The 15236-nt window shown below is 42.6% G+C and overlaps 1 protein-coding gene across 3 annotated transcripts in view; it reads right to left on the bottom strand.

Moving 5' to 3' along the window:
* The window catches only part of RBMS2 (RNA binding motif single stranded interacting protein 2), a 167939-nt gene that overhangs the window by 116940 nt on the left and 35763 nt on the right, over positions 1-15236 (bottom strand). The gene's annotated exons all lie outside the window — the stretch shown is intronic.

Below are 15236 nucleotides of genomic sequence, written 5' to 3'. Positions count from 1 at the left end.
AACAGGACACCAAGAGCCTCGAGGCCCTATATATCCGCAGGCTAGAACAACCCAGAGAGGGGGAGCCTCCCCTAGAATGGCAAAGAGCTACTGCTGTCAAGTTTGACAGAGTGAGGAGGTATGGCACGTTAATGGACTGCCACCATGGTGGTACTATACTGGTCAACAGGAGAGCGGTGAAGAGAGACTACCTCCTTCCACCTCTACACTTCCTAGAGAGCAGGGAGATTGTGGAATACACCCCTGTACAGAGCCTTTGAGGGGAATGGACAGCAGCCATCACCAGGCCCAAGAATCCTACGTAAATCCCGTTCGCCTATTTCCCCTCTGAAGATTGGGACTCAGATCCCTTTGGTCTCCTACCACCAAGCATCAAGGGGAAGATCATCCAAGAGGAATGGTATCCTGAGACACCTGCTATGGACCCCAAGTATTTGCATCAAGGGTCCTCTACAGATGTGCTGAGGCCTACTTTTGTGGTCGAGGAGGTTTGACCTAACCAACGGGCACCAATTAAAGTGACTCGGCCTACTCCTGCTGAGGAGGAGGTTTGGCAGGCCCAACAGGCACCAACACGTGATCCCTCAGTGACGCAAGCTGCTGCTGTCCAGGTGGTGGTCACTGTGAGCTTGCTGGTCACCCGCCTGCACATCTCCCATCAGCCTGTCTTCGCATGACTAGAACTCTCAGCATGCCCTTACAGTGAGGACATGCTGGGAGTTGTAGTCATGCATCGTGGGTGGGAAATGTGGGGGCGGGCAATAATAAATGTACTAACCTATTTTCCGTGTTTTTTTTTTCTTATTTCAGATCCGTGTATTCTGTGGACTACATCGGATTTGGTGGACTACGTCGATGACCATCGTTTTTTTTTTTAATGTTAATAAAGTGGTTGACGAGGGCTTGTGGGGGAGTGTTTTTTCGGAATAAAAGTTTTTCTAAATGTGTTGTGTTTTTTTTTCTATTTACTTGACAGGCTTAGTGGTGGAAGCGGTCTTACAGACGGAGTCCATTACTAAGCCAGGGCTTAGCATTAGCCACAATAACAGCTAGCGCTAACCCCCAATTATTACCTCATTACCCACCCCCACAGGGGTGCCGGGAATAGCCGGTACCAACAGGCCCAAAGCGTCAAAAATGGTGCTCAAAAATGGGCTGGCCTAGGCGGTAACAGGCTTGCGTTATTTAGGCTGGGGAGGGCCAGTAACAATGGTCCTCGCCCACCCTGGTAACGTCAGGCTGGTGCTGTTTGGTTGGTATATTAAAAATAGAGATGAAAAATAGGGGAAACCCTATGCGGTTTTTTTTTTTAAATAATTATTTATGCAAAAAACGTGTGGGGTTCCCACATTCTCAGTCAAGCAGCAACAACCAAGCAGCAACAGCCTGACGTTACCAGGTTGGGCAAGGACCATTGTTACTGGCCCACCCCAGTCTAAATAATACCAGCCTGTTACCGCCTAGGCCCAGGAGCGCCATTTTTTACTCTCTGGGCCTGTTGGTACCAGCTCTTCCCAGCACCCCTGTGGCGGTGGGTACCAGGGTAATAACTGGGGATTAGCGCTAGCTGTTTTTGTGGCAAACGCTAAGCCCTGGCTTATTAGAGTGGACTTCGTCTATAAGACGGCTTCCACTACTAAGCTTGTAAACTAAAAAAAAAAATAATAATTTATAAAACTTTTATTTAACCCCCCCCCCCCATTAGCCCATGTCAACCATTTTATTAATAATAAACAAAAAAACGCTGGTCATCGTACTCTGAATCTGAAGTAGTCCACAGGATACAAGGAGCTGAAATGAGAAAGAAAAAAAGTACATTTAGATACATACACATATATATATATATATATATATATATATATATATACAGTAACCCCCCGACATGTGATGGCCCCGACATATGATCAAATCGACATACGATGGCCTCTCAGAGGCCGTCGCATGTCGATGTCAGCATCGACATACGATGCTTTTATATGTCGGGCCATCGCATTAACTGCTATCCGACAGCCCAAAATGCTTAAGCTGCTGTCGGATAGCAGTTTAAACATCCCGGACAGGTTCACTTACCTATCCCCGCTGCTCCGGGTCCATTTCGGGATCCTCCAGCGTCTTTTGCATCTCCTCCAGGCTCCGGGCCTCGCTTTCCGGCGTCGTTATTACGTCGCTACACACGCCGTGCCGGCGCTGCAACGTAATAACGTCACCAAAAAGCAAGGCCCGGACCCTGGGGAAGATGGGGAAGAAGCTGGAGGATCCCGAAGAAGACGCCGGAGCAGCGGGACAACATCGGGAGCCCCTGGGACAGCATCGGGAGCCCCTGGGACAGCATCGGGAGCGATGAGGACGCCGTCCGGAGCGGCGGGGACAGGTGAGTATATGTATGTATACATATCTCTATATAGCAGCTTTTTTTAATAGCTGCGACTTGAGGTGGGGTTACAAATTGGTGTTCCGAAGTCATTTATTGGTTTTTTGCTTATGTGTGCTAAAAAATTGTATTCAAATGTGATTTATTGTATTTTTGCTTATTTGACCCAAATTTATCAACCCCCTGTGATAGTATGATAAATATGTCACACATAAGCAAATCCACAGCCCCCAAAAAAACATGACTACAGAACTCGCTTACCAAAGCAACAATGATAAATGTCCCCGATTGCCTCCTTCGTGTAACCGAACATGGTCAGGCTGCAAAATAATTTTATATGCATACATGCAAAATTATTGCACATTGTATCTGTACATTGTGTTATTCTAAGGTAATGTATGGCACATTCCTTAACACTGCCTCTTTTCAGGAGGTATTTGTCATTGAGGGGGTTAAGTTTCTCCTTGAGGAAAGCACCAATGTGACTTGTGGAGACTTATAAGCTATGCAATGCTCCGCTGGGAACAAAATATGCAAAGTAGAAGAGTAATTGGAAAGCAATACCCTATTTTGCCACACAAGCAAAAATGTGTTTAGTTTTTTTGCTAATAAAAGTAAAGGTGGGGTTAAGAATTTCTTTTGCATTCTATTGTATACGATCATTTATTTTAGCTACTAGTGCATTCACCAAGTCAGACATAGATGACTGCGCAAACTTTTACAGATGATGTGCTAAGTCACAAAGCGTTTCCATCCATGCTGCAAATATGACATGTAGCCTAGTTCTAACATATGTGGTAGAGTATGTAGTAAGTATGTAGTATTTCAGTGTTATTTACAAATAAGGCTTCTTTCACACTGCCATTGTGCCCCATCGAGAAAGGACGTCAAACTCTCCTTTTTTTTTTTAGTTTGACGGATGTCATTTTAATGGGGCACAACGGGCAACAGCGGGTCCCAATGGACCCCATTATAGTCAAAAAGAAAAAGATGGCGCAAGCAGTATTTTTTTCTCCCGTTATTCGCCCGACGGCCATTACACTACTGTGTAACAACGGTAGTGTGAATGGGGCCTAAGATATACATAGCAAGATTTAAATTGACTATTCAGGTACATACCGTATTTTTCGCCGTATAAGACGCACTTTTTCTTCCCCAAAACTGGGGGGGGGGGGGGGGGGGAATGTTGGTGCGTCTTATACGGCCAATACCTGCGGCCATCAATGGCCGGGACCCGCCGCTAATACAGGACATCACCGATCGCGGTGATGCCCGTATTAACCCTTCAGACTCGGCGATCAAAGCTGACTGCCGCGTCTGAAGCGGAAAAAACACTAACCCGGCTGCTCAGTCGGGCTGTTCGGGACCGCCGCGGTGAAATCGCGTCGTCCCGAACAGCTTACAGGACACCGGAATGGACCTTACCTGCCTCCTCGGTGTCTTCTCCATGCCAGGATCCCCTGCGCTCTCCTTCGATGTCATCACGTCGTCGCGAACCCCGTCATCCAATAGGAGCGGCGTGCATAGCGGCGTGATGACGGCGACGTGATGACGGCGACGGAGAGTGTGAATCCCTTGGAAGAAGAAGTCCGGAGCGTCGGGGACACCACGGGGACGCGACGACAGCGATGGAGCGACATCCAGGGCACCGGTGACAGGTCCGGAGCGGCGGGGACACGTGAGTACTACCTCCTATACCAGTGGTCTTCAACCTGCGGACCTCCAGATGTTGCAAAACTACAACTCCCAGCATGCCCGGACAGCCAATGGCTGTCCGGGCATGCTGGGAGTTGTAGTTTTGCAACATCTGGAGGTCTGCAGGTTGAAGACCACTGTTGGGTTCAGAATCTTTATTTTTTTTAGATTTGGCACCTATAAATTGGGTGCGTCTTATATGCCGATGCGTCCTATAGGGCGAAAAATACGGGTAATACGGAAGCACTGACCTCTTGAAATGTAGCTGGTGCTGGTTCCTAGTGAATTTTTACTTGTGGTCATTTCTGCATAGCACAGGATAGCTGGTGATGACTGCAGGTTAAAGTGTATCAGTCACATAACTCTATTCTGGCTGCCTATTGGAGAAGGGCATCACAAGTATTATCCAGGCATACCTTTGTTTAGTGTTTAGAGGGCTTTACATCTATCAAGACGTCCAGGAGTGTCGGAGAGGTAGGGATCAGGATCCACTAAACTCCGGGGCCACACCACTCTCTGCTTAAAGGGGTACTCCGGCCGTCATGCCCACTCCCATAGACTTGCACAGCAGGGGCAGGGCGTGACATCACACGGGGGCGGAGTTGTGACATCACGATACCCTGGCCCTGTGGTTGTCACACGGCAGATTCTGAGCTGGCAGCGCGGCGTGCAGCTCTCCGAGGTGGGTACTGAATGCAAGATTGAGGGGGTCCCTAGCGGCGGGACCCCCGTTGTCAGACATCTTATCCCCTATCCTTAGGGGATAAGATGTCTTAGGGCAGGAGTACCTCTTTAAGTCGCGACTGCTTCTCCACTTGATTGACACACAGGGCTTGTCTGCCCATGGCGGCCTTTGTAGTTGTCCCTTATATGGGCTGTCAGTGAAGACAGAGCTGTCACTAGAGGCAGGGAGCTAGCGAGCTATCATGATGCACGAGCAGTGAGTCAGAGAGGTGCTGAATCTCATTCATAATACACATTAACTGCACATGCGCAGGACAACCACACAGATAGCCGCAGGCAGGCGAGCCCTGTGTGTCAATTTAGAGAAGTAATAGGAGAGACATAAGCAGCCTGCCTCGCCAACAATACAACATGCCTTGCAAACCTTTTTTATGGACATAAAGCACTCTAACCACTCTATACAAGTGTATAGTACGTGACAGATGCAATTTAATATATGATTACTGTCTAAATATGTCAGCTCTACAGAATCATCAGTATAGAGGTGCTGTGGGTCATTCTAAATATTGGATAAAATGAAGACATGAACACAACCATTGAGGTCTATTCACACAGCGGAATTTCTGCTTGCAGAATTCCACCTCAAAATAAAGAGAAGACTTGGTTCCGTTGGAAGGCTCGAACGGAGAGGTATTATTCACATTGTATCATTTATTCCATAAATGTATCAACCAACACGAGTCTAATTTAATCCAATTTTAATCAAATAATGGAATAGCCAAATGTAAACAATGTCTGAGTTTTTATTTTTATTTTTAAAAAGGGTCCTTTTATTCCACCATAGTAAAAAATGACAATAAAAATAGTAACCAAACACGTAGTAAGACACTGGTCAGACTCGAACTCCAAACCTTCAGGTATGTAGTGGCATAAAGTAAAGAACTTTACTTACTGCACCACCAGCACTCTCCTAGTAGTTTAAAAAATAAAAAAGTGTTTTATATAAAATATAAATCATATCTATGCTCCAGGTTTTAATATGTTGCACAATCGTTATTTCCAGCAATAATTCTCATATATATAATTTTAAGAAATGCACCCAGAACACTATCTGATCACCTGCTCCTCAATCAATGTGAATAGGATATTGAATCACTACATCAGTCAACTCCCTGTTTTTTTCAAATTGTATCAAGCATATATAAAGCATGGATACTTATATACTGTTACAAGACTTGATAAAGAGAGCTGCGCTCTCGAAACGCGTCGTCTATATGTCATAAAAGCCGTTTTATTATTTTACTATTGATGTCCGCGGTTTTAACCTACCGTAGAGGTGTGCGCCCTTAGGAAAACCCGTTTTTACCTCTCCGTTCGAGCCTTCCAACGGAACCAAGTCTTCTCTGCAAACTCTGTGCATCTACGGAACCGGGTCCTGGCTGCCACGCAATTACTCCTGTTTATGTGCAAAAAGGTGTTGTGTTCTGAGCCCAACACGTCGAGGTACGTGGGCATTTTACAAAGTGGAAACTGTTATTGTGTTGCTCTTGGTAACGGCACAAGGATAGCGCCACCACTGTCTGTTTTTTCTTTCCATATAATCCTGCCTCAAATTAAAGCCCATAGATGGGATTCAGCACTCCCATTCAACATTCTGAAATTTTGCAGGCGGAACTTCAGAAGGTTGGATGGGAGTGCGGGATCCCATAGAAGTCTATGGGCTTTCATTTGAGGCGGAAATTCTGCCCTGTGAATAAACCCTTATACATATGCCCTATAAGGGCATATGGACATTATAGGAGGGGGGGTCCCAGTAGCTGCCGCTTATGTTTATCCTTATATTACAAGAATGTATTACAGGATGAACTTGCATTACTGGGACGGCCATTCATTATAATGGCCACCATGTAACATGACATTTTCAAACCACATTGGGCCTCATTTACTAAAAGTGTTGGGTTTTTACCTGTGTGAAATGTTGTTTCAGACTTGTAGGATTCCTCTCTATTTACTATGGGGATCACAGATTTACAAGTTGGGAAAATTTTCTGACCAGCTTTTTCTAGGTGGAAATATCAGGCCATTTATTCACAAGATTTTTTGTTAATTCAATAGTAAATAGGTCAGGTTGTAAAACCACGCCCCTTTTTGGGCCAGCCTCACCCCTTTGCAACAGACCAGACACCTCTTTTCCGGCTTATCACAATGCAATGTTGGGTTAGTTGGATTTTCCTGGTGCACACTGTCGCACAGTGTCTGAGACAGTCTCAGACACTGTGCACGAAAATAACTTGGAAAAAAACGACAAAAACTAGTGGGTTTTAGCTTAGTAAATGAGGGCCATTGTTGTTGATGGTTCCTGGGAATGAGAAATGGAGTCTCTGGTGAGACAACATGTCTGGAGTGTACATTGCTAGAAGAAAGCTGATGAATCACTCTGGCCCCTCTTTACTTAAAATACCGAAGATAATATAGATATAAAGCAAATCTTTGCACCAATTTCAGCTCTCTAAGGTAAAGTAGAGAATAGCCTACAGATGCTAAAGCTTTTTGTGGTAGAGGGTGTGAGATGCAGGGTAGATGGAATTACCCTAGGGGCAGACGGCATTAAGCCCTTGTATTCGTGATGCCAGGGCATGGTTTATCCTCAATACCACCCGAAGTTATACCGCTGGATCCTGGGCTATGCACGGGGGCAATATGACTCTGATGCCAAGTTACGGACAACGGTAGCTTTACTGAGTGAAAGATGGTACAGTCTATACAGTTCAGCCAGGCCCACGGAGGTGACCAGTGACATCAGAGACCTTAAGGACTTGCAGTAGATTTGGACAATTTTAGTGCAGGCCACTCTGACTTGACAATAGATGCCTGTGACTGACTTGACTTGAGACTGACAATGCTGTGGTTGAAGCTTACTTGTAGAATTGTGGCGGCTGGACTGACTTGAGGCCTCCTATGGACTCCAGACACACTCTAGGACTTGACTGCACTGCAACTCAGCAGAAAGAGTGAATAGACTCTTCACAGGGCTTTTATAGGGGAGACTCTGGTGGGGTCCCATAGGTCACCCTTAAGTCCCTGGGTTACACGCACATGACAACTGGTGATCACATGATAACCTCTCTAAAAGTTATAACACTTTCTATATGCATTATACAGTATAACACATGTCAAACAATATATACATAAGGGGACACTGTGAGGAGACTGCCTGACAGGGCAGCAAGGTTACGGGGGCACAACTCCCGTACTGGGCCACCACATTTTTATCAGCTTCATTCTAGGAAGTGGTAGGAGTATGCACCACAAAAAGGCCACTGAACACCATCCCCAAATCTCTATGGATAAACGAATATCCTGCCCACTGTAACCCCTTCCTTATTTAATAACATTTAACCTTTACTAGCAACATTTTTTCTAAAGCTTTATACTCCCTGCCAATCATATCAAGGTTGATATGATATAACTTAAACATATGTGACCCATTCAGTAAACATATGGGACCCATTCTGTAATTATTCTCTGCAAATCCATATGTTACCCACTCTGCAGTCATTCTACTTCACTGTTATTTAGTACAAGATAATATTAATGATAGCCATAAACACTAGTTTATTTGCAAATCCGGCCGGTACTGAGACACCACGCAGTGGATAGTTACTATGCCCACTGTAGAGTCACAGCGGGGCATAGCCCAGTGACGTGGTGCTCCGGCAACAGGATGAGCCTGTGAAGCCGTAAACACTATACAGCTCCTCGCCACTGCGGGTAAGCGCTCCGATCGTGGAGACGTCAGGACCGACTACGCAACTGTGAGTAGTTACTTAGCGGCATGGTGTGCAGTGGCCTTTTTTTTACAGGTACACCAAGGACAAATAGGGAAAGGGTGTTTTTATTTTTACAGGTAACTTTTTTTACAGGTACCGTTGCTGGAACTGTCTGGGGGTGATCAGAGGGGATAAAGCACCCTATATGCACCCCTTTGTTGTTGACCATATATCTTTATCTATAAACATAGTAAATAATGAGAGGCTTTTGGAGCATTCAAACTAAATTGAAGCTCTCACATTAGGATATGACCTATCATGTGTCAGTATTTGAGTTACAAATTATAAATAGCCCCTGAGGATGCCAGTCAAAACTGGCTGAAACGCGTAGGGTAATATTGTTTAGTGTTACTCATGATATAACTTCCAATAACCTTTATGTAAAATTGCCTGTGGGTATTGTTGTGAAGTGTTGTTCATGATAGAACCTCTATGAACTTATATGCAATATATGTGATTGAGTATACTTATTTAGGTCCTCGATCCATTGGTCACTTTTTGAGTTGGTGATGGTCAGTTTGAGCACTGGATTCTTTTGGTGAATTTTATATAGTATTTCAAAGTTAAGTTTTAGGCACCTCCCCTTATCAAATTGTTTTATTTGAGATTTTTTTGTACTTCTATGCTGGGAGATGATGGATCCCTTGTAGATCCTTTTACTATTAAGCAAGATCTTGTAATTTATAGTATGCACCACCACTGTTAACATGTGATAGATTCCAATGATTTGTTGAAGGTTTTCTGTAACTGGATAATATTAAAATAAAGCGGATTAAATGAAACACGAACCTATTATACTCTATTGTGCATTTTATGAAATAATAAAGCCACTATTAATCAAAACAACATCTTCCCTTTTTTTCACTGCAGAGCGATGGCTCCAAAGGGCTTTCCTTCTGCAGACACAGAGCAGGGAGGGGTTTATCATTGTCTGTGAGTCAAGTTCTTTTTACCCCTGTTTGCCTGGGTGTAAGACAGCCTGAGGCTATGTTCACACAGCGGAGTTCCGCAGGAATGGGATTCTGCTGCACTATGCACATGGCGGAATTTCCACAGCAGATGCTTCCGCTGCAGAAATTCCGATTCCGGCGTCGGCAGAAACATTGAACGGTTCAGTGTTTCTGCTGATTCTGGTCAGAAATGCATTGCCGTCTATGGAGACAGCGCATTTCTGAGTGGTCCTAGTGCCGCCGAATCAAGTAACTGTGCGAAATGTCCGCCCAGGTGGGCAGTCCGAACATTATTGGCCATGTGAACATAGCCTTAGAGAGACAAGGGTTTGTGTACATGAAGATCATTGATGGGGTGGTATTCAGCTGTTTATTGGTGGTTCACATTGTTCTGTGATTTCACACTACTAGGGGGCAGACCGGGCTACTTTATTCAGAGGTAATGTTTATATAGATACAATTCAACACCTTTAAAGGTACCAATGCAAGTTGATGAAAACTTTCCACCATTAAGCTCATCGGGTGAAATTTACCAAAATTGTAACAATGATAATTTTAGGTGACCAATAACAGACCGTAGTCTGAAATTTTCTGGTCTGAAATTTTTCCCTAAAAGATTTTTGTCCTTCACCCGGTGTCACTGATCATGGTACAGTCAGATTAAATGACTGTAATGGCCAAATGGGTCTAGCTGAATCTGTGAAACCATTGTTCCCCGTACAGTTATTCATTCATTCAATGATTATTCAGGCAGTCTATTTCTATCTGATGTATATAGCTACCTTACTGGAACCCTGTCACCAGATTTTATGATGTCCAAACCACAGATAGCATGAAACAGGTAAATACTTCTTTATTACGGTCATATATGATTCGGTAGTGTTTCAAAGAAATCATAAACATGAGGCATAAACAGGGCACAGTGGGACGGTCCCTGTTGGCTCCTCCTCCCCCCAGTCTTTAAAGGATAAATCTTTACCTATTTGCCTATGTCAAAGTTGTTGGAGGGTGCGTCAGCACAACATTTCAGTTTTTAAGAATGCAGCTTCTTAAAACTTTGGCCTGAAATCTTGAAATAATTACAAATCTAATATGTCTATAAAAAGCCTAAAGACTCTGATATGAATGAAAACGAGTTGTTTACTGCCCATCGGAGTGCTCTATATGCCATGTATGTACGCACGTTTGTCATTTGTATTCTGTTCTTCTGAACCCTATGAACTCTGTCATATTTTTACAGGAGCTGTGACAGGGTGCAGTGGTTGGAGTGACAACTTCGCTCCCTGTCACTGCTCATGTGTAACTAAAGACAGTGCTAGAGAAGGAAAAGTGAAGCACTGGAAGTAAGCTCTACAGTCATTCATAATATGCCTGCTATGGTAGATATTACAGATAAAGGTTTTTATGGGACAAAAAGGTAATAATCATTTCAGGTTTTCACTTTAGCCTCTGAAATACAACTATTTTCCCACACAATGGCAGATAGGTTAATACAAATTATATTAAAACTCAGCTTTTTACAATGAACACTTATTAAAGTACATGTGTATATATGCTGTATACTTTCTTGATACTCACAAACAAAAGAAAGCAAGCGTTGTTAAATCCACTCAGGTTAAGGCTATGTTTACACAGCCAAATGTAAGTCAGAGAAGCAGACAGGGAATGAATGCAGCAGGTGCCGCAACCTTACTGATTGTGCCATAGTCTTCTGCAAATGAGATGTTCTGCAATAGCTCTAGGCAGGGAACTGGCATAAGTGCTGTGGGACGGGAGTAGATAAGGTAGAAGGACTGTGATAAAGAGCTGAAAGAAAGCAATGCCTTCTGGGAATTGTGGTATTAATCAACTGCTCAACCAGGAAACATAAGATTTCCAGACTTTTGTTAGTTTTTAGAATTGGGGCAAATAGGCAAGCAATTCTATGCTATGTATTGGCGGCATTTTTACCTCATATTGGAATACCCCTTTAATGTGGTGGCAGACGGTTGTTATGAAGTTAGAGAAGAACTGACCTATCAGAACCTAGTGTTAGTAAGCAAAGGGAACATGAGTTTATGGCCAAATATGGAGTAAATAGACAACTTAGAAACACTACGGAGGCTGGACAAGATGATATAACTACCAACACAGGAACAAAGTCATAGATATTTCTTATACGTCATTCCACAACCTTGCCAAAGGTTTTATGAATCAGATAATAATCCCTCATTGTGGTTTATAGGGAAGAACACATGGTTTCCTGAGAAAAAAAATATGAAGACTTTCATCTTATTCTAATAAACTGGATCTTGTATAAAATAAGGGATTTTCCCAGTAATCTGTAGAATGACATGACTGTGTGTCTTCTTTCCAGCACATAACACTACGCTGGCATCCCAGTAGGCTCTCTCATCCATCCTGTGACATTAATATGTCATTTAGTTGAAATGTCAGCCCTGTTCCAATATAACATGCAGTATACCAAGGGTTACTCAACAACAGCTACATTGCAGCTCAACCTTTAACTATACAAAACATATCATATTAAGTTGACTTAATCCAACTGCAAATTGTGGTATTCCCCAGTGTAAAATGACACTCTGCTGCTGTTCATCTCAACGTACTATTTGTCTTGTCAGTCTAGAACACTTGTTTATCATTGAAATAGACAGGAAAATGCATTAGTGATAGGAGTATCTGATACAATACACCAAGTATCCTACAACATAAGCACTGGGGAAACCTGGGAAGGCACGATGGATGATTGGGTTTGGGGTGCCTGTGCTGGACAAACCAAGGATGAGGTACATAAGGACATCACTGTGGCCCAAATTCAAAACATAACCTGGAGCCAGCGCAGCATGCTGGGAGTTGCAGTTTTGCAAAAGCTGTAGGCACATTGGTTGCAAAACACTGTTATCATGGGAATGTACCCCAAAATATTGAGGCTTTGACATAAGGCTGAATTATTCAGTGTATTAGGTAATGGAATTATTTCCTCGACATAGTAATATTATCAGACTCATAAGAAGGGGGGATTCTGGGAAGAAGAATAGAGTTATTCCAGTGGCTGTAAATTTTGGAAGCTCCATTTACAGGATACTGGCTGGTAAGAGTGGTGCCTGCATTCTGCTTGTTGTACCTGGCAGGGACATGGGTTTCTACATATTCTTGTAGGCTTATTTTTAAAACCACTCTTTCTTGTACAGGGAGTATTTCTGACATTTTAGGGCTAGGTTTACACTGTTCTTTGGCACCAAATGGACCCCCCTCAAAAAGGCAGAGCCCAGCAGCAGTATGAAAGGCCTCTAATACAGAATCAAATGTTACTATAAGAGAAAAAGCTAAATTGCAAATATTGTGAATCATACATACTAAATAAGAAGCCATAGGTTCCTGTCAATCCTAATTCCTTAGTCTTCAAATAAAATATTGTTATAAAAACCACATACAATTCAATAATAGTCAATTAAATTATACAGAGCTTTATCAAGTTTTATAACCAAAATGTTCCATTCTGGCATAGATATTTCTGATATGACTTTTGTTGGACTATATTGGGCATAAGCATATACCCCACATAGTACAATCGTGGTATGCATGCTATTTTCACATTTCACATTATTACAATCATTATAAAGTATTGGCTCCCTATCACATAGCAGTTTTTTTGGTCCATATTTTGCATCAGCATTTGTAAACCAAAACTAGGCGTAGAACCTTTTGGGCTTACTAATACTGATGCAAAATACAGACCGAAATACTGTCATGTGAAAGTGTCCTAAATGAGATGCTGTAAAGCAAGGCCATATTTACACTTCATGCTGCCCTCGGCACCAATGCTGAACTTGCCAATTTTAGACATAGTTATTGTAAACTTTGGGTGTAACATTTGAGCAAAACCTTACAACAGATTTACAGGACAATGCCAGTGAGTAGGTTTTTACATAACTACATTCACACTCTGCAGAAAAAAATGTGCATATTTTAGCTGTATTTCAAATACACAGTGTGCCCTATGAGATTTACTGCTTTTCTTCCCTCAAAAAAAGTTTACTGGCATGAAGCAAACCAAACATAGCCACAACTAGACTATGTTTGTTATGTTTGGTCTATTAAAGCCTACATGTCTGTAATAATAATAATATATATATATATACCGTATACATATATATATATATCATAGCTATGAAAAATACTACTACTAATAATAATTAGTGTTATAGTTGCATAAAATACATGGTCAAGTATGTTTATATACACATATACATACATATATAATACATTCAGAAAGTCATTACACCCTATATAAGGTCTTACTGCTGACAATGTATATGAAAGCAAAAACTATAAAGTGGGGAAAAAAGTGCATTGTGTGAAGGCACAGATCTGGAGAAGGGTACAGAAAATTGAAAGTTCCCGAGAGCACAGCAACCTCCATAACTTTTAAATGGAAGAAGAAGTTTGGAAAAACCAGGACTCTTCCTAGAGCTGGTCACCCATCCAAACTAAGGACCATTATAATAGAGGTACCGAAGAATCCAATAATCACTCTGGCAGATGGTAGAAACTTCCAGGAGGTCAATGATCACTGCAACACTTTACCAATCTGGGCTTTATGGGATAATGGATAGAATGAAGCCTCTCCTCAGTAAGATACACATGAAAGACTGCCTGCAATATGTAAAGAAAAGCACCTAAAGGACTCTCAGACTGTGAGAAACAAGATTCTCTGGTTTAATGAAACCAAGTTTGAACTTTTTTGGCCTCAATTATAAGTGTCATTTCTGGATAAAACAAAGCTCTGCTCATCATCCACCCAGTACCATCCCTACAGTGAATGGCGTCATGCTGTGGGGGTATATTTCAGTGGCTTGGACAGGGAGACTGGTCAGGGCTTTGGAAAAGCAGAATGGAGGAACATACAGAAATATTCTTAATGAAAACCTGATCCTGAGTGACTTAGACTGGACTTAAAACTGGGCCAAAGGTTCACCTTCCAACAAACCAAAGGCCCTAAGCACACAGACAAAACAACACAAGAGCGGCTTAGGGACAACTCTGTGAATGTCCTTGAGTGGCCCAGACAGAGCCCTGAAACCAAATGAACATCTCTGGAGAGACCTGACAATGGCTTCCACCGACAGTCCTCATCTAACCTGACAGCTTGTGAGGATCTGCAGAGCAGAATGGCAGAAAATCCAGGTTTGTAAACCTTGTGGCCTCATCCCCAAGAAGACTGGAGGCTGTGATCACTGCCAAAGGGGCTTCAACTACGCACTGAGTAAAGGGTCTGAATACTTATGTCAATGAAATATATTAGTATATTTCATCTCAATAATTTAACAAAGATTTTAAGCATTCTATTTGCACATTATTGGGTATTCAGTGCAAAGTCATGGGAGCTGAATTTTTTTATTTTAGAACAAGGTCGCAATATAAAATGGGTCTGAAGACTGTCCGAATGCAGTGTATATAGGATGTGCTCGATAACCTTGAATCTACTATCCTTGAGAACGCAATAATCCACACGGATGATAACCTATGATGGGCAGCATCTTCTTGTACAGTACATCCTGGGGAACTGCCCATAGGGATTCTAGTGCTATAGCAATGACCCTGCTCTCTGGCCACATGTGCAGTATTATAGATAACTACATTGGTACCTGTATCCTTTCTTTATACAGTATTGTCTATTGGCTACCATGTTATAAATCTGCATTG

The sequence above is a fragment of the Hyla sarda genome, chromosome 2, assembly GCF_029499605.1.
Source record: "Hyla sarda isolate aHylSar1 chromosome 2, aHylSar1.hap1, whole genome shotgun sequence".
Classification (NCBI taxonomy): Eukaryota; Metazoa; Chordata; class Amphibia; order Anura; family Hylidae; genus Hyla; species Hyla sarda.
Note: the sequence above shows the minus strand (reverse complement) of the source record. Positions and strands in the feature narration are given on the sequence as shown.